This window comes from Apium graveolens, chromosome 8 (genome assembly GCF_009905375.1).
Source record: "Apium graveolens cultivar Ventura chromosome 8, ASM990537v1, whole genome shotgun sequence".
NCBI classification, from domain to species: Eukaryota; Viridiplantae; Streptophyta; class Magnoliopsida; order Apiales; family Apiaceae; genus Apium; species Apium graveolens.
Window position 1 is genome coordinate 31,717,596 of NC_133654.1, and position 19,971 is coordinate 31,737,566.

The 19,971-nt window shown below is 36.7% G+C and overlaps 1 non-coding gene across 1 annotated transcript; it reads right to left on the bottom strand.

The window, feature by feature from the left end:
• Window positions 1-3,913: 3,913 nt before the first annotated feature.
• On the bottom strand, window positions 3,914-4,020 carry LOC141682198 (small nucleolar RNA R71). The gene has a single exon (XR_012559600.1). It is a non-coding gene; the product is annotated as a small nucleolar RNA R71 (small nucleolar RNA).
• Window positions 4,021-19,971: the final 15,951 nt, after the last annotated feature.

A 19,971-nucleotide genomic window follows, 5' to 3' on the forward strand; every position in this document is an offset into this window, starting at 1 on the left:
GCCCCCCAACTTTTGCGAAACCTGACAAAGATTTCGCAAAAGTTAAAGTTTATATCTTTTATGGCAATCATTTTTATCGTAAAGTGTGGAGCGACCTACACATTTACAATGATTCTCCCTTTGGGATTCATCCCTACGGGCTTCTCTAATTTTTCAAGAATTTTTTGGTACCTTCTGATATTTTTCATTAATTTTCCTTAATTTTTCGGGAATATACCAATACTCACAGGTATTTTCCTCAATTTTTCAGGAATATTTTGCCCAAAAATAATTTTTAAAAATTATTTTCTAATTTTCTTGAATTTTTAGGATTTTTTCCTCTATCTTTCCCTATTTTTGGGAATTTTTTGTTATTTTTCTTATTTTTGCCCATTTTCTAATTAATTAAATAATCAGAAAATGGGCAGGGTGTCATGCATCCTAGGCGTGGGTCACCCCCGCCTAGGAGACACTTTTTGAACAACGCCTAGGATTCATGTCTCCTAGGCGTTGTTGACTCTCATGCAGACATGCATCCTAAGCGTGGGTCACCCCCGCCCAGGAGACACTTTGTGTACAACGCCTACGATTTATGTCTCCTAGGCGCTGTTGACTCTCATGCAGACATGCATCCAAGGCGTAGGTCACCCCCGCCTAGGAGAAAACTTGTGAACCACACCTAGGAATCATTCCTCCTAGGCGTGGTCGGTATTCATAGCTTCAATATATCCTAGGCGTGGGTAACCCCCACCTAGGACACATGGTTTGAACCACGCCTAAGAATTGTGTCTCCTAGACGTGGTTTGACCCCTTCATTCTTCAATAGATCCTAGGCGTGGGTCATCCCGCCTAGGAGACATGATTTGAACCACGCCTAGGAATTGTGTCTCCTAGATATGGTTTGACCCTTTCATTCTTCAATGGATCTTATACGTGCATCATCCCCGCCTAGGAGACATGGTTTGAACCACGCCTAAGAATTGTGTCTCCTAGACGTGGTTTGGAACCTTGATTTTCCCTTGTGATTTTTCACAAATTCTGGGTAAATAATTTTGTGCCCTTGCTTTTTTGTTAAGGAACATTCTAGAGTTTTCTCGAATTTGGTAGCGTATTCCAAATTTTTGAATTTTATGGGCTTCCCGCCCTTGACGACTGGCAGACCCATTTTTCAGGCCCAAAGACGGTTGAGCTACCGCATGTAGATAGCTATATAAAGAGAAAAATGTGAGTTCATTTCTCACACTTAACCTCAACAAAAAATTCGCTCTATACTTTTTTTCTCTTCAACTTTTCTCTCATCCTTTTCCACCGCAAGGCGATTTCCGGCTTCCTACACCGCCGTTATCTTCTACCGCTTTATGTGTTTATTTGAAGATTCTGTTTGAATCTTCATCTTCTTCCCTACCTTCAAGGCTTTTCTGGGTTTTCAAGCATTCTTCGCAAGAATTTCCATGGCAAATTCTGACTCCTCCCTTTCTCAGCCTCCTCAGGCCGCTCCTCGCCCTTCTAGGGCTAATCAAGGTAAAAAATCCCCCGTTCATGCTTCTGAAATTTTTCTTAGGGATCTTTTAACTGAGTTTTGTCAAGCCTTCCCTAACATGCTCCATTTAGATGCATATAAATTAACCCTCAAAATATGATTCTGAAAAAGTAGGTGTTGTAGCTCGTTTATTTTCAATTTCTGCTCCTTATAGGGATGAGGCCCCAGGCCCAAATGATAGGGCTTGTTACCCAAAATATGGGGCCATTCTTGTATATAAAGAAACCTTTTATGTTGGTTCGTCTTCCCCCACACCCCTTTGTTTTTGGTATTTTAGCTGAGGCCCGTGTCTGTCTGATAAGTGGATTTCATATCTACTTGGAACGCTTTATAACAAGCTTAAGTTGGTGTTTTGGACTCAAGTTATTGGTATTTTTTTATGTATTTTTGTGTTTTTGCATTACAGAAATTAGTTTGATGAATAAATAAGCTTTTTAAGGAAATATGCTGAAAGGAGGTCAGATTCTGAAGCCTTGTCCATGTTCATGTCGAAGAGCATCTCGATAACTTCGGGTGGACTATTGGATCGCCAAATTCTGACATACGGAACTCAAGTTATAGCAGAAGCAAGAAACTGAAGAAAAATTTAGAGGCACGATGCGCCCGCGCGGGAAGCGGGGCGGCCGCGCCAGTTTGATAGAAGACGCGCGCGCCCGCGCGGAAGAGGGGCGGTCGCGCTAGAATCCTGAAGAGGGCGCGGCCGCGCCAGAAGCCTGAGCCAGAATCCTGGTTTGACTTGAATTTGATGATTTTGAGGGCCTAGGTCGTCCAGAAGCGTATATAAGCCAATAATAATTCGTTTTTAATAACAAGGGAGTCGAGAGAGAGTAATACGAAGACCTAGAGAGTACAAGACGGCTACATAGAAGAAGACTTTTGTATTCTTCAATATAGTTGATACTTTGGATGCTTGTTTTCGATTTGTCTTTGAACCCTAGTACTCTTATATTGTTTATTATCATGTTTTCATTGGAACCCATGGTGACGATGAGTTCAATTATGAACTAATTGTTGTCATGGAGTTCTAGCAGATTTATTTATGGATTTCCATAGTTAATTGTTTTATAATCCTTTGTGTGTGGTGATTTATGATTTCCTAGTTTGGTTGTGCTTATTCGTCTTTGATGCGTAGCTAACATCTAAGATTGTTTGTTAATCTCTATTGAAGCGAAAGTAAATATAGAGGTTTAGAACTTGCCATGCTAGCATAGGTTTATGTATGAATTGACATGCATAATTCGTGGGTAATTTTAACCATCTTATTCACCCTATGTGATCAAGATAAATAACTTGCTCTTAAATCATTATGTTTTCAATCTTTATAGACATATAGGGACTAAACATAATTGGTGTATATTCAACTTCTATCTTAATTGTGGATGTTTGATAGTAGGGTATACGTATAACGAAAGTTGACATATACTAGTTTCGTGTTATCTGATTAGTTGTCATCACCATCATATGCTAGGGTCAAAGAACATAAACTTTGAATGAAGTATTTAATGAAGTTATAATCCCATGTTTATTCTCATATTAGTAAATCACTCTTAATTCTCTTAGTTAATGTTAATTAGTATAATCTCTTAGTTAAATCAACTTAATTTGTTATTTGTCTTAGCATTGTACGATTACCATACATTGTTGTATAAGCGCATATTCTGTTTAAACCAGTCTCTGTGGGAACGAACTTTAATTTAATATATACTACTTGTGATCACGTGCGCTTGCGTGTATTTTTCCGTGTGTTTTAATGCGAACAAGTTTTTGGTGCCGCTGCCGGGGAATTCGGTGTTAAATTTAGTTTATGTGCTTGACATCAGTGGTCGTTAAAGTTCACTAACTCAGATATTTTACTTACTTGTTTACTTTGTTTGTGTTTCAGGTACTCTAGAGAACGTGTATGCGAACGTGTTCTCAATCTCGTAAGGGAATATTGGACGAAGTTGAAGTAGTTGATGAAGTTTTTGAAGAAGAGGAAAAAGTTGAAGAAGAAACGATTATTACAATGGGAAACTTAGCAGCGAATCTGAAAGCTTTGATGGATATTCTCAACCAAAGATCAATGACATTCAGTCTAGCATTATCAAACCATCCATTGCGGCTAATACCTTTGAAATCAAGTCTAGCACGATTCAGATGGTGCTAAATTCAGTCCAGTTTGGGGGTTCTCCAACGGAAGATCCCAACATGCACATTAGAGATTTCATCGAGATCTGTGACACTTTCGAGTTCAACAATATTTCTGAAGATGCTGTGAAACTGAGGCTTTTCCCATTCTCTCTGAGGGATAAAGCTAAGTGTTGGTTGCATTCTCTACCACCAGGTTCTATCACTACTTGGGAGGATCTTTCTCAGAACTTTCTTACTAAATTCTTCCATATGGCGAAGACAGCTACAATCAGGAATGCTCTTACTCAATTTATACATCAATTGGGAGAATCTTTATGTGAGGCTTGGGAGAGCTACAAGGAGATGCTTAGGAAGTGTCCTCATCATGGAATGCCTGATTGGATGATTATCAATTGCTTTTATAATGGTTTGGGTGCACAGTCCAAACCCATGCTCGATGCAGCATCAGTGGAGACTAATGGGCTAAGAGCTATGATGAAGCTTATGAGCTAATTGAATTGATGGATGCTAATGAATATCAGAACCCAACTCAGAGACTACCTCAAGGCAAGGTAGCAGGAATTCTGGAGGTGGATACAGCTACGGCTATAGCTGCTCAACAAAAGGTGTTAACGATGAAAGTAGATTATTTGGCTAATTATGGAGTTAATCAGTTCACAAGTGTTTGTGAGCTTTGTGCAGGTGTGCATGAGACGGAGCAATGTGCTATATCTAGTGAGTCAGCTCAGTATGTGAGCAACTTTCAGAGGTCACAGCAACCAGTTCCTGCCACTTATCATCCTAATAACCTCAATCATCCTAACTTCAGCTAAAGAAACAACCAGAATGCGGTACAATAACCTTATCAGCAGTTTGGAGCAAAGCAATTCAACCCTCCTGGGTTTCAACAACAGTATGCACTAAGACAACAACTTCAACTTATGTGCAAAAATCTGAATTGGAGGAGTTGAGGCTTATGTGCAAAAGCCAAGCGGTTTCTATCAAGACTATTGAGAATTAAATAGGGCAAATTGCCAATGCTTTGTTGAACCGTCAACCAGGAACTCTTCCTAGTGATACAGAAGCTAATCCAGACAAGAGGGAAATTAAAGAGTAGTTGAAGGCAATCACATTGAGGTCTGAAAAGGTCACGAGCCCCCAAATTCAGGAAGATGAAGATTATGAAGATTCTTTTCAGAATGCGGGTGCATCTGCACCTTTGCCGATTCCATAAAATGAGATTGTAGTTGAAAAAGTTGTGCAGAAGGATGCCGAGGTGGAACCGAAGAATAAAGTTGTTGAAAGAAATCCTCCTGAGGGTAATACAGGGGATAAACAGGTCTACCCACCTCCGTCATATCCTAAAAGACTTTAAAAGCAGAAGTTTGATAAGCAATTTGTTAAGTTCTTGGAGGTTTTCAAGAAGTTGCACATTAACATACCTTTTGCTGAAGCTCTAGAACAGATGTCAAGTTATAGTAAGTTCATAAAGGGTATTCTATCTCGGAAGCTAAAACTTGAGGAGTTGGAAACCGTTGCTCTAACGGAAGAGTGTAGTGTTGTGCTACAACAGAAACTACCTCCTAAGCTTAAAGATCCAGGAAGCTTCACGATACCTTGCACCATTGGCAATCTGTCATTCGACAAGTCTTTGTGTGATTTGGGAGCTAGCATCAATTTGATGCCCTTGTCCGTTTTCAAGAAACTTGGTCTACCTGATCCAAAATGCCCGCTTGGTTCTATTGCTCCTTGCTCGCGGAGCGGCATACCGCAATCCTGTTACAGGCGGCGGTGTATGTATTTCCAATTTATTTCCACAAAGCAAAAGATCTGATCCAACAGAAATCCCAGACAAAGGAATAAAAAATAGTTTTGCGCTTCGAGTTAGCGAAGCGCTGTAGTAGCGCCAAATCCCTATACTCAACCCAGTAAAGCTTCCTCAAGACTAGAGGTAAATGGAGTCTGTGAACATGTCTTTACAACTGGCTGATCATTCCATCACTTATCCGTGAGGAGTAGTGGAGGATCTCTTGGTTAAGGTGGATAAACTCATCTTCCCTGCTGATTTTGTCATTCTATACTTTGAGTAGGATAAGAAGATTCCCATTGGGAATACCATTCTTAGCTACGTTCCGAACTCTTATCGATGTGCAAAAGGGTGAACTAACCATGAGAGTTCAAGGTCAGGATGTCACGTATAATGTCTTTAATGCTATAAAATTCCCCACTGCTGAAGAGGAATGCTTTAAAGTGGAGTTGGTCGACTCCGTAGTGACTTCGGAGATTGATCACTTGCTAAGGACTGATGCCTTAGAAAGAGCCTTAACGGCGGATTTTGATAGTGAAGACGAAGAAGGGGAAGAGCAAATGCAGTATTTGAATGCATTCTCATGGAAGAGGAAGTTGGACTTGCCTTTCAAGTCTCTTGGATTGGAAGAGCTGGAAAATTCTTCAAAGCATCTCAAGCCATCTATTGAAGAAGCTCATGCACTTGAGCTCAAACCACTGCCTGATCACTTGAGGTATGCATTTTTAGGTGATGCATCTACTTTGCATGTTATTATTGCATCTCACCTTTCAGGAAGTGGTGAAGACAAGCTCTTGAGAATTATGAGAGAGTTTAAATCAGCAATTGGATGGACTATAGCAGATATCAAGGGAATCAACCCTTCTTATTGCATGCATAAAATTCTGCTTGAGGAAGGAAGCAAGCCAACTGTTGAGCAACAAAGGAGGATAAATCCTATCATGAAGGAGGTTGTGAAGAAAGAACTTCTTAAATGGCTACATGCAGGAATCATCTATCCTATCTCTGACAGTTCGTGGGTGAGTCCGGTGTAATGTGTGTCTACGAAAGAAGGTATTACAGTTGTAGCTAATGAGAAGAATGAGCCCATCCCTACTCGGAAAGTCACAGGATGGAGAGTTTGCATGGATTATCGAAAGCTGAATAAAGCCACAAGTAAGGATCACTTTCCGCTTCCATTCATTGATCAGATGCTTGACAGGTTGGCTGGTCATGAGTACTATTGTCTTCTGGATGGATATTCGGGATATAATCAGATTTGTATTGCTCCAGAAGATCAAGAGAAAACCACGTTTACTTGTCCATTTGGCACTTTCGCTTTCCGTCAAGTCTCTGTTATTCCCAAGCAATGCAACAAGAATTACAGAAGGGGGTTGAATGTAATTTTGGCTCCTTTTTAAATTGTAAGACTGTTTTTACTTAATATATATATAACAGTGTTTGATTTTGCAAGAAGTGCGGAATGAAACTTGAATTGAAATCAAAATATAAAGTAATAAAACACAAAGCTTTAAAACTTTATAGTGGATTTGAACTTATCCACCAGAGATATATATTAGTATGAGAACTCTGTGATGCTTGAATATCGCACAGCTGCTTACAAGAGAACTTACAAACTTACAGAGAAATTCTTAACATACAGCTTTATCTATCTCTCTGAAAATAATGATTACTTAGTTAGTGTTCTACTTGTTACTCTTGGTTTATATATCACCAAGTTATATTATAGTAAGACAAGACAATAAAACAAAATTATGTCTAGTCTAACTTCATGCTGCTACATTACTCTATCCAGCATCTTTGAATATCTTCATATTAGCATGGAAATGGTAATGCTTCTTTGTTCACTAAATCCTGTAATTAGGCTGCCACATTCCATTTGTAAACACCCGACGCATGTGACTGTGTTGTCACTATAAACTGCTATTTTGAATATTATCATCCGTCGGGAATATGTTGATCATCCGTCGGGAGCCTTTGTAGATCATCCGTCGGGAGTCTTTCTGTCACTTGACTCCATTTCACTTATACAAAATTACAAGACATCTTATATTTACAATTAGCTAACCTATTTTGTATATAAATCTAGTAGTCAACATGACTTAAGGATTCCTACAGCATCTACTCAACTAAAATATTGGTGTTTGTAGAAATGTGCTACAAGACTTATTGTTACATAAGCTACACTCTCGAGAGATGTTAAATTGTCATCCATCGGGACTATAAAGTTCATCCGCCGGGACTATATTAAAACATCCGTCGAGAGCTACAAAATCACCAAGTTAAATCTACTAAGGTGTTTTGCTTAACTTATCATCAAGTTCACAACATATTCCTAACAATCTCCCCCAATTTATGTCTACTGGAATTGTAGCCATAAATTAAGAGAAACTTAATGATAACAAAACACCCTGAATGTATAGATTGAAATATAGTAGATAAAACTAATAAGTGCTACTGTTTATTTGAAAATTAAGCAAAGTAAAGTGTACAAAGAGTTCTCACAATCATTTTCAAGGTGCTCATCTAGTCTGAGTAGGTCATTTCTCTTTCCTTGATGGTCTTGATTTCTTCCCAAGCTTCTTGTTATTTTCGTCTATTTAACTTTGGAGTTGTCTGTGAAATTCAAGTTCTTCAGCATTTGATAGATCCGGTTTTTCTTGCATTTCCATAAGAGTCTCATTGCTTGAGATGCTCAATTGGTCATCCAATCTGAAGAATCTTCTAAAATTCTTTTCATCCTTGAATTCCATCAGCCAGTAGGGCCTCAAGTGCACTCTATTTCCTGTGAAGGGAATTGATTGAGTCCTTGGGAGTGCATTTGAGTCCTTGTTGCTCCTTAGTTCTTCTATCTTCTTTAGTACTATTCTCTTAGCAGTCACATTGAACCCAAATTTTTTCTTGAATGATGAGAAGTCTTTTATTAAAATAGAACAGCTTTCTTGAAGAATCATGTAAAGGGTCCATATGATCTCTTTCCCACCCTTGTATTTGAACACCAGTCTTTTAGAGAGATTCCTGTGAGCATCAATTCCCCTCACTTCTTCTAATTCATCCATGTAGAGATTGATGTCTGAAAATTCATTGTTATTACAGATGTATAGAAGACATCCCTTGTTGATAGATGTTTGAGCTTTGGTTAAGGCTTTGGTTTTGAGTTTCACAGGCTTGACCTTCTTGATTGCTCTTGTCTTTGTCTTCTTTAGCTTTTTGAGGATTGGTAAGTTCAGTTCAGGAATAGGAAAACTTTCCCAGTCTATTGGCTCATCTTTGGGAACTATAGGCTCATCATGAAAATTCTTTGTAGGATCCACCTTAAATTCCTCATGTACCACTGAGGGCTTGGCTGTTTGAGTTGAAGTTGTAGACTGTTTGGGAATGTAATCTTCCATCTTGTCATCATCAAAATCCAACTTTCTTTTGGAATGAAGCTTGTATCTGAACTTCATTTTCTGTTGAGGTTCCTTGTGCATTTTCTGATCTTGATGTTCAGCTACCATAGGTGGTTTCTCAAAAATATCAGTTGCAGTTTTCACAGCTTGAAGTTTAGCTACTATAGCAGCTTGTTATTTCTTGTATTTGAGCTTCTTAGACTCTAAAGCAGATTGCTTCTTTTCTTGCTTAATTATTTATTTTTCTTCCCTTTTAGCTTCTACAAACTGAGGGTATCCAGCCACCCCACAGATTTCTTTCCCATTCCTGTACATTTTGGCAATTCTTTTTTTGTACTGAATCAGTTGGATCTTTGAAGAATGCAATGGACCTTGCCAACAGCTTCTTTTTATCTGGCTTTGGAGTCTCAAACATAAGATCCAAGGGAGTTTTGTCAGATGACTTTAGATAATTTCTTTTGGGCTTCATAACCATGTTGGCTTTTGGAGACTTGATGCATGAAGGTTGGCCCTTTTCCAAGTTTCCTAGACTCAATTCATTCACGAAAATTTGCTTGACTTGAGAGAAGTGATGAAAGATCTTGTTAGGTTTCTCAATGGGACCAAGTTTCTTCTGAATTGCTTCATCAATCTTCTTCCATTTATCATCTAATTCTTTTTTAACTGCTGCAACATCAAGCTTTGTGAAATTTGACTTTGAATCCAATTAAGCAGCTGCTATTTGGATAAGATCAATGTTGTCCAATACTAGTGGCTTAGGAAATATAATTTCTGGAATAATTACTTGACTGACTTGGATATTAAGCACATTCTCCCCCTCACTGATTGGCTCCTCTTGACTAACTGGGACAAGTGAATCTTTCTCCCCCTTTTTGTTAGCATCAAGTTGAGTTGAGGTAGAAGTCTGTGCAGCTACTAGCTTTTAAAGTAACTGAGTTTGTTGAGCTTGATGTAAATGAATTGCAGTAATGGAAGCTTCTAGAGTCTTGAGTCTTGTATCCAAGGAGTCCACTTTGCTGGAAAGATTAGAGTTTTTCCTCAATTGTCTGTTGATGTCAAGCATTGTTGTGTTTGGAAATTTAGCATCCAATCTCTCAAAAACATCTTTCTTGACTTGATCAATCTTTGTCTTAATTGCAGTTACATACAAATTGTGTTGGAGAGATTGAATTTGGTGTAGTTGAAGAGAATTGAGATGTGCTTGAAGAAGCTTCTTGGTGTTGGCATTGGTTGTGGCTTGAAGAGATGTCTGAGTTTGTTAAATGATATGAAAGAGAGTAGTCTTGAAGTGTTGCTCATCACATTCCTTGAAAAACACCTAAGATGGAATATTTGATCTTGAGCTAGGGCCTGCTTCTCCCCCTATGTCCATTAGCTCTTCTTCATTATCATCTTCATCTCCAAAGAAGTCTTCAGAACCACCAGTGCCATAATCAACATCATCACCAGCTGTGGTTGGCATGGATGAGATGGCATCTTTGGCTCTTTGCATTGAAGCTGTTGTATGCACCAGATTTAGCATTCTTTCAGCAGCCACATTATCCTGCTCAGCTAGATATTCTTGCTGAGTAAATGCCTCAGCCTCATAAGAAACAGAATCTAAGACAGCTTGGTATTCTTGCTGAATTAGTTGTTTCTTTTCAGCCTCATTGACATCCATTAACTCACTTACAATGGGATCTTCCCATTCTGATGTACCTACTTTTCTCTCAATTTCTCTTTGTTCTTGCATCAAGGGCTCCCCTTGGCTCACCACCCTCACACCCTCACCTTCAGCTACTAAGGTGGAACTCCTCTCACTCACTTCTGCTAGGCTAGAAGAAATAGCCTGCATAGTTTCTCTCTTTTCCTCTCATTTTGCCTTAGAGCAACTCAGCCTCTCACTTTGTTCACTCCCTTCCCTCAAACCTAGGAGTGATTGTACAACTACTAACTCATCTACACTTGTAACAATTGTTGAAAATTCAGTTTGTGTAATGAGTACCGACGGATGAGGAACATCCATCGGGGTAGTAGTTAGGATAGCCGACGGATGACTGCTGTTAGGCACATCCGTCGGGATACAATCACTAGCCCACGGATGAACGATATCCACTGGAATAGAGGATATGATAGAGTTTGGAATGGAAACTATTGTAGACTTTGTGCAGATTGATGTTAATTTAGGCACAAAAGTGTCAACAGTTCCTGAAAGAATTGGAAAGTAAGCCAACAAATCATCTAAAAGATGATGCTCACTTGCACTGAATTTTGGCTTCTCCAACAGAGTTAAAGAAGGAGAATCAGGGATTGATGTGTTGATCATATCCACATCCAGAGAATTGGTGGGAGAGTTTGGTGTGTATGGTGCTTATATGATTAAATATTTTGGTTGTGACTCTACATTTGTTGGAGCCACATCAAGCTGAATTTGAGAAGGTGCATGTACTGAGACTTTGACTACAGTAGGCACTGTGTGTGCACCCTATGTATCCCCAATGTGTTTAGATTTCTTCTTTTTGGCATAAGTTTGGGGTGAGCTTGTGTCCCTTACCCTTTTGGCCTGTGCTCTTGGCTGAGAGCTTTGTTCAATAGTTACATCCTTTGGGGAGGATGCAACTAGCAATGAGTTATTGTCCTTATTAATCACTACAGTTTGTTGGGAAACTGAAGTGTGGCTAGGCTAGGATTCACTCATCTCTCCAACCTTATTCTTAGGGTTTATTTGATGTTCACCATGTCCCTCACCTGTCTCACTCTCCTTCACACTCTACTCTTGTTGTGTAGTGGATTTTGCAACTGGTCTCTTTTGAGAGAGACCGGAGGGGCTTTCTTTGATTTGGATTTAGAGATCTTTGGTTTAGTGGCTTGGGTAGGCATCTGTTTGGTCACATTCATAGATGTCATTGCCACAGTTGAAGGCAAAGAAATAGGTGGTTGATAAGTAGTCGTAGAGAGAAAGATGTTTACCTCACTTACCTGAGGCAATTCCATGATAAAAAAATAGACAAGGGGCACCTCTTTGTAGTGATCAGCCCCGTTCAAATCTGTAATAACTCTTCTTTCTTGAACCCAAAAATTCAGTTTGTTGGTTAGGTTCTCAATTACAAGATTCTCACAAATATGGTTAGCAATAATCATGAAGAATCTAGCATAATAAACATTTTTAGATCTCTTTTTGATTTCCCCTAACTTGTATCCTAACTCAAACATGATGGCATCACTGAAATTGCAGTACTTATCAGTAAGAAGTATGTAGAGCATGTTAAGCATTGTAGTGTTGACAGAATCAAAGTTACTTATTTTACCAGAAAACACCTTGGTAACTACATCACACAGATAACTCCACTATTTTCTAAGACCTAGTCTCCTAATCTCACTTAACTTAGTGGTAGGAAGTGCATAGCCCATAGAATTAAGCAAATTAACTATATCAGCATCTGTGTGTGGCTTAGTAGTAGTGTTATCAAGAATTTTAAGCATGCTTTGAAAATATCAATGTTAATGCAATGTTCTTTACCTTTAATGGAGAGAGTGATGGTTTTGTCATTAGACTAATATACAGCAGTGGTCCACATCTCTTCCACAACTTCACAGTAGATAGTGGGGGATTCCGACATGGCATAGCTAAGCTTGCATCCCTTCACAAAATCCATCATTTTGTGATAATCCTCAGATGTTGGAATCTCTTTGTTCACTAGAGCCACAAAGTTGTTCTTCTCATATATGAATCCTGACTGAGACATGATCTTTACTACTGGTGCCATTGTTAAAGCAAGGAAATTATAGGAAAAAAAGGGTTTTGCTTTGAGAGAGAAGAGAACAGTTAATTGCAGTAATGAGAGATAAAAGCAAAAATAAACTGAAGTTAGGCTTTTATGTACTCTCAAATAAAATGGGATAAAAATTAAAGATAAAGATTAAAGACCCAATGAGAATTGCCCAAAATAGCCGTTTAAAAATACAATAAACTGTCAAAATTCTATCAATTATCCGTCGTGATATACTTACAGACTGTAAGTATATCCGATGGATAATGTCCATTACTTTTAACGGCCAAGATGTAGACAATTCGACGGATGAGAATAAAGCAACTATCCGTCGGGTATAAAATAATCCTGAAAAGTAACTGATTTTTACTAAGCTCTTCTATTTCGACGGATGATCAAACTCGATTGATAATGACATCCGTCGAGATGTAAATTTTAACTTAGCCAAAAAAAATCATCTAAAACAGAAAAATCAATTAAATTTCTGGCTGCATTTCAGCTTGCAAAATTATTAGAAACAATTTTAAGAATAATTAAGCATACCTAACTCACTTACCAACCTAGTAAAGGTGGATTCATCAAGTGGCTTGATAAAGATATCTGCAAGCTGCTTTTCACTTTGAACAAAATGAAGTTCCACAGTACCATTTATCACATGTTCCCTAATGAAGTGGTACTTAATGTCTATGTGCTTTGTTCTTGAATGTTGTACTGAATTTTCAGTGATGGAAATTGTACTTGTGTTATCATAAAAAATAGGAATTCTGTCCACTTGTAGACCATAATCCAACAATTGGTTTTTCATCCATAGAATCTGTGCACAGCAACTACCAGCAGCAATATACTCAGCTTCAGCTGTAGAAGTAGAAACTGAATTTTGCTTTTTACTGAACTAGGATACTAGCTTGTTTCCTAGAAATTGACAGGTTCCTGTTGTACCTCTTCTATCAATTTTACAACCTGCATAATCCGCATCTGAATAACCAGTTAAATCAAAACCAGAATCTCTAGGGTACCAAATGCCAAGTTTCGGTGTGCCCTTGAGATATTTGAAAATTCTCTTAATAGCTACTAAATGAGATTCTCTAGGATTAGCCTGAAATCTAGCACAAAGACAAGTAGCAAACATCATATCTGGCCTACTAGCTGTCAAGTACAAAAGTGAGCCAACCATGCCTTTATAGCTTGAAATATCCACAGACTTTTCAGTAGTGTTTAATTCAAGTTTAGTTGCAGTGGTCATGGGAGTTTTGCAGATGTGCAATCCATTAGATCAGACTTCTTTAAAAGATCATAAATATATTTGGTTTGACTAATGAATATTCTATCACTAACTTGCTTAACTTGTAAACCAAGAAAGTAAGTTAGTTCTCCCATCATGCTCATTTCATACTTATTTTGCATCAATTTGGCATCAATTTGGCAAACTTTTTGCAAAGTTTTTCATCTGTAGAGCCAAATATAATATCATCTACATAAATTTGAACAAGTATACTAGAGGTATTTACATTTCTAAAGAATAAAGTTTTGTCAAAAGTACCTCTTGTGAAGTGATTTTCTAAGAGAACCTTTGACAAAGTATCATACCAGACTCTAGGTGTTTGCTTCAATCCATAAAGTGCTTTCAAAAGATAATAGACATATTCTGAAAAGTTTGGATCTTCAAAACCAGGAGGCTGACTGACATTGACTTCCTCCTCCAAATCTCCATTCAGAAAGACACTTTTGACATCCATTTGATAGACTTTGGAATTGGCATGGGCTGCATACACTACTAGAAAAAGTAGAATAGACATCGGCTAAAAACCGATGTCTATGAACAAAAAAATCCGATATCTTCATGGGTGATGTTAAAAACCCCCCATTTAACATCAGTTTTAAACTAATGTTAAAGAACACATATAACATCAATTTTTAAGGATGTTAAATTTCTAATGTATATCTAATTTGGGTATATTATCATAATATAATATTATTATCAATTTAAACATATGTGAGATAAGCAAAATATTTCCATTTAGCTATTAAACTGATGTTACTAATACCAGTACCAACGGTTTTCAAGATAAACCGATATAAAAATAACTTTTGACATCAGTTCTTTATTTCAAACCGATATTTATTGGTGGTAAACCGATGTCTATAAAGCTCAATAACATCGGTTTTCTGTTTTAAGATTTTTTTTGTTGTAGTATTTAACATCGGTTTTATTCGATATTACTGATGTCAATGTTCCACTAAAACTGATGTATTAAGTTTTGATAGACATTAGTTTTTTATTTATAACAGTTGTTAAAGTGTTAAATTAACATCATTTTCCATTGTAATGATGTCTGATTACCTGTTTCATAAATGTACATTTTATAAATATAGATGCCAAAAATTTGTCAAACCAATAAACTGTCAAAATCAACTACTGCTTTATATCAGTTGTCTATATATCTAAAAACCAATATCCAAACATCAAGTATAATATTTTCATCTAATCCTAACATCAAATACTACACATATTCATCCATTTATTCTAATTATGCACTAGCTACAACATCCAACACATGCAAACCTTCCGGTTCCAAGCCTCAAAATTGTTTCAACGAGTGCTTTTACTTTGAACCTGAAAATTAAGGTCCCCTAATTCTGCACATGCATGCCCTTCACTAGACCAACCTGCAAGTTATAACTGCAACTAATAAAAAAGAGACCAATAGAAAGATATCAGAGCAAGTATGCACGTAAAATTTGATTTATTTATATTGTCACAAAAACCCAACTACAACTTGGTATCAGTATCATAGACAAGTCTTAATATTTTCCTTAATTTGCAACTTGACTGCAAAATTTAGTTCTTAGCCCTAGTATCATTAGAATATCATTATAAGCATCAAGTCCAAAAAGACTGCAGATGTGTGTATCAAAATTTTAATGAAGAAAGCTTATGGAAAAGATTTGTAGCTTCAATGTATTGGTCCATTGTTACACTAACTACAACTGGATACGACTTGCATGCCGAAAACACAGGGGATATGCTCTTTGATATCGTCTACATGTTATTTAACTTGGCACTGACAAATTACCTCATAGGAAACATGACAAACCTTATCGTTGACTGGACCAGCCGTACCAGAGACTTTGTATGTCCTCCTTCCATATTCTTTTACTGGTTTTTAGCAGTCTCATGATCTGTCCAAGTAACACAAATGAGATTATTCATTTCAATCAATGAATTTGAGATGGATTAGGAAAAAATGGTTAAAAAATCAGAATAGGTATCGGTAAAGTTCCGAAAAAAATTATTTTTTTAGTAAATAATATTATATGTAAACATACATTTACACACTTATAAAGAGATTTCTCTGCATGTATTTCTCCAACTATAAATTTCAGGTATACACTTGTCATCAGAATTACTTGATCGACTATATGAATCATATCAGAAGTGATTACAACACCTGAACACATGGGAGAAAACATAAAGATGGCAGCCATTTGACATTTTTCCCTAGGTGTCTGCTGGAAAGTTACAGGTCATGGACAGATCATGTATTTCTTTTCAAAGGGCTGCAATGTTGTGTATCAATAGCATTTCAAAGGGTTGCAATGCTACAATGTTGTGTATCAATGCCGTATATTCTAAGAATAACAGATAAAAAAACATGGATATAGTCAATAACATTTGGATCAGAAATCTATATAGCATTTGGATCAGAATTATACTGGCATTTATAGCCCAAAGTCCATAGAGAAGCATCTAAGAAATATCCATAGCACGTAACAAATTGACCAACCTCTAGGAAGTTGTTTACTTTTACATGTGGCACTTGTTTGAGCATTCAGATTTCAGACATATTATAAAGATTTTGTATTGAAGTGGGGGATGAGGGCAAAGAAGTGAGCTGAACATACAAGATCAATGAGTGCAACAGCTTTCTCATAAGGAGAACCATATGCAATGGCATCAGACCTCCTATTAAATGCATGGGGTACATAATACTTAGAGTTTAACAGTATCTTTATTCAGCAGTTGTAATTCTGTAGTTTCAACAACTACAACTATCTGTTACAAGGTATACATGATCAAATCAACTAGCTTTGATCTTGAAATCTTATATCCTGTAACATCAAGCCTCAGCGATCCTTCTACAGTTTTGAAGAATTTGTCCTGTAAATGTAACACAATTTGATCAGGAGGCTATTGAGCATGTCCGTCTTACTTTAGCACAGAATGTTGATTTGTAAATTAAAATAAACCTGCTCTTTTGACAACATTATTAATCATTAGATAGATGTTCTGATAAATTTATCAGAGAACATATGACAAGAAGTATATATCGTACTATACTATGAAATATATAAAGATCGCTTGATGCAGGTTTATAGAAATGTAGCCTAGTTTCAACTCAATTTGTCAACACTGAGGAAACCAAGACAGACAGCTTATTCACATATAATAAACTATTCAAAGGCATGAATGCTGAATACTTTGTTGAGTGCTGATGTGAGAAAATCAACTAAATCTGGACATCTACCAATTCTTTTATAAACATGCACTAGGCTGCAAGTGCCCCCCCAAAAAAATTATTGACTGCTTGGCTTTACCAAGGAGAAGCCGTTTTACATACCGTTTGTTGCTAGCATAGGGTCCATAATAATTACACGAGACTTATCAGTAAATTTTTCAGGCAGCCTGCAGAAAATAAAATTAAAATTTTACTATGGATGTATAAAGATATATACATCCATAGTACCATAAACTCAACTAAGGTCTACTTAGTAATAGACAAATCCAAACTCTTTGGGTTAAGTGCTAACAGCCATTTCGTAATAAGCCTATATGAGTTGTTGATCATTATACTGTGTTGTATTTGTTGTGACAAGGAAGCATCATAATTTTATACTTAAAGAAGTCACTAGAGTTTAAAACTTCACTTTTTCCCCAATAATGTAGTGCATAAAATTATCACCTCATACATTGAAGAGTGACTAGATTTGAATCAATCAAGACAGAAAAACCTAATTATAACCTACTGTATGGAACATTTGCTAGGTAAAAATGAAGAAAAGATAGAAAGCTACTTAACTGTCATTTTATACGGAACATGAAAGTAAATATTCTCTACAAAAAACATTTCATCCGCTCATCTCTTCTCATAGCATTATATACAACGTGGACCTGGAAACACAATGAAACTCAAATATATAAGTTAACTATTGAGAATAGCTATATATAACACTTTGATTATTCTCGAACATATTGGTATATGCATTAATTACATAATACAGTTGAACAGATTGAATTGACTGCCTTATTTTGCAGATTGTATATATATTAAAATACAAATCATGATATTTATCTTTTATATTATTAATTTTAGGTACATGAACTAACACGGAAGGGAGGGAGGGAGGACCTACTCAATGAAATGAACTTGAACCGGTCCAATATTAACAAATATATATTTTCCCCCTGACGACATTTTTTGCTTTACTTGTCCCTGAGGAAACAAAACAAAGACAATTATATGATTGAAAGCCAACAAAATGATTGCTAAAAACGAGGGGCATATTTCTGAATAAAGCTTGTTATATTACTTCTTCACCACCCAAACAAAGTAATTAAACAGACTGATAATAAGCCTATTGGAGAAATGTAACGCCAAAACATACACAACCAATTATTAATTACCAAAAAGTTTGTTGGATACTACTGGTACTACGTTTATTTTCAGATGTTAACACAATAATTGTAAGTTCCTAAGATGCCTAGAGACTTCATCAATGAGAATTTTATACTAACTTTTCGCCATCAATTATATTCAATAACCATTACACATTAAATTAGCTCAATAAAAAGCCTCACTGCATCTCCTAGAGAAATTTACAGCCCTCTCAACTTCTTCGTCAATGACATTCTTGTAGCCTTTCTTGAACCAATGATGCTTGCCTCTTGTGAAAAATTAAGACATATAAACACTTCAAGGTGACAAGAATTCCAATATGCTTAAATTACTTTACCCGGCTTCTTCTCAATAAATATTAGTAAAAGGTGACCTGAATCTTTCATTACTCACCAGCTTACCTTTGCCTTTTCCTGACTAGCTTTGAAACTGAATAACTTATGAAGCCCAGATGCTTTACTATTAGTCTTAGCGTCAATAATGGTTTCTGTGGGAGTGCCTTTATCAGAGTAAAGAGACGACTTGTTACTCTTATCCTTGGAATCATTGGTTAACCAATCCATGGGCCTGATATCACCATTTTATGATCATACGACAACAAAGTTCATGATAATGAGGTCATTATTATATAAAATTGTAGACTCTGATATATCTTAATCAAACAAAGCAACACAAATGTTTAACATACATTTTAACTTAAACAAAGCAAAAAAAGTAAGATCAACACAGGCATAAATAAAACCTCAATAAAGCCTCGTATACTCGGAATATATAATTACACATAAACACATCATATGTAACACCCACATAAACAAAGTCTCAACTAATTAACAAGCTCCATTCGAATAATTAATCAACTTCATTAACTATTTATAACTAATTAAAATCAAATCCTTGACTAATTAAAAAATTAGGGTTTCGAAATAAAACTCCCAATTTGAAACTTGGTGTTTAAAACTTACCAATTCAAGCTCTGGCCACTTTCAACTTGTACTTATACTTCTGACTTCTTTAAGCCTCTTCTTCTGAACTTTTAAACCTCTGTCTTTTAAACTTGTATTTGACTTTTTCAACCTCCGAAGAAAAGAGAGCGGTGTTGGGGAGAATTTGTTTTGGGACGGAGGTATTAGATCGAGAGAGAGGAGAGAGTCGAGTTTTCCGGTCGATATAATTGAGTGAAGAGAGCTGAGTTCTTCGGTCAAGAGAGTAGAGAGAGAGAAAAAGAGTGCAATCGAGGATGATGAGTGTTTTTTATTTTTGTTTTATGTTTTTAGATAAGGGAGGGGAGATTTGGATACTTAAAAAAATTTAAAGTAAAAATTGGGGGAATTTTTAAGAGGGAATGAAATATTTGGCTAAGGGGAAAATAGAAGAGGCGCGCTGAATTACAACATCGGTTGGGCTAAAAAGTCGATGTCTATATTAACAAAATACATCGGTTGATTAAAAATGATGACTAAAAAACCTTTTACATCGGCTCCAGGAGCAACCGATGTCTAAGAGGCGATATCTATTTTACTTTTTCTAGTAGTGATAGGCTAAGAAAATTCTGATGGCTTCAAGTCTTGCAACAGGAGCAAAAGTTTCATCAAAATATATTCCTTCTTGTTGGCATTAGCCCTTAGCAATCAATCTAGCTTTGTTCCTGACAACTATGCCATTTTCATCCATCTTGTTTCTGAATACCCACTTGGTGTCAATTGGATTCTTTCCTTTAGGC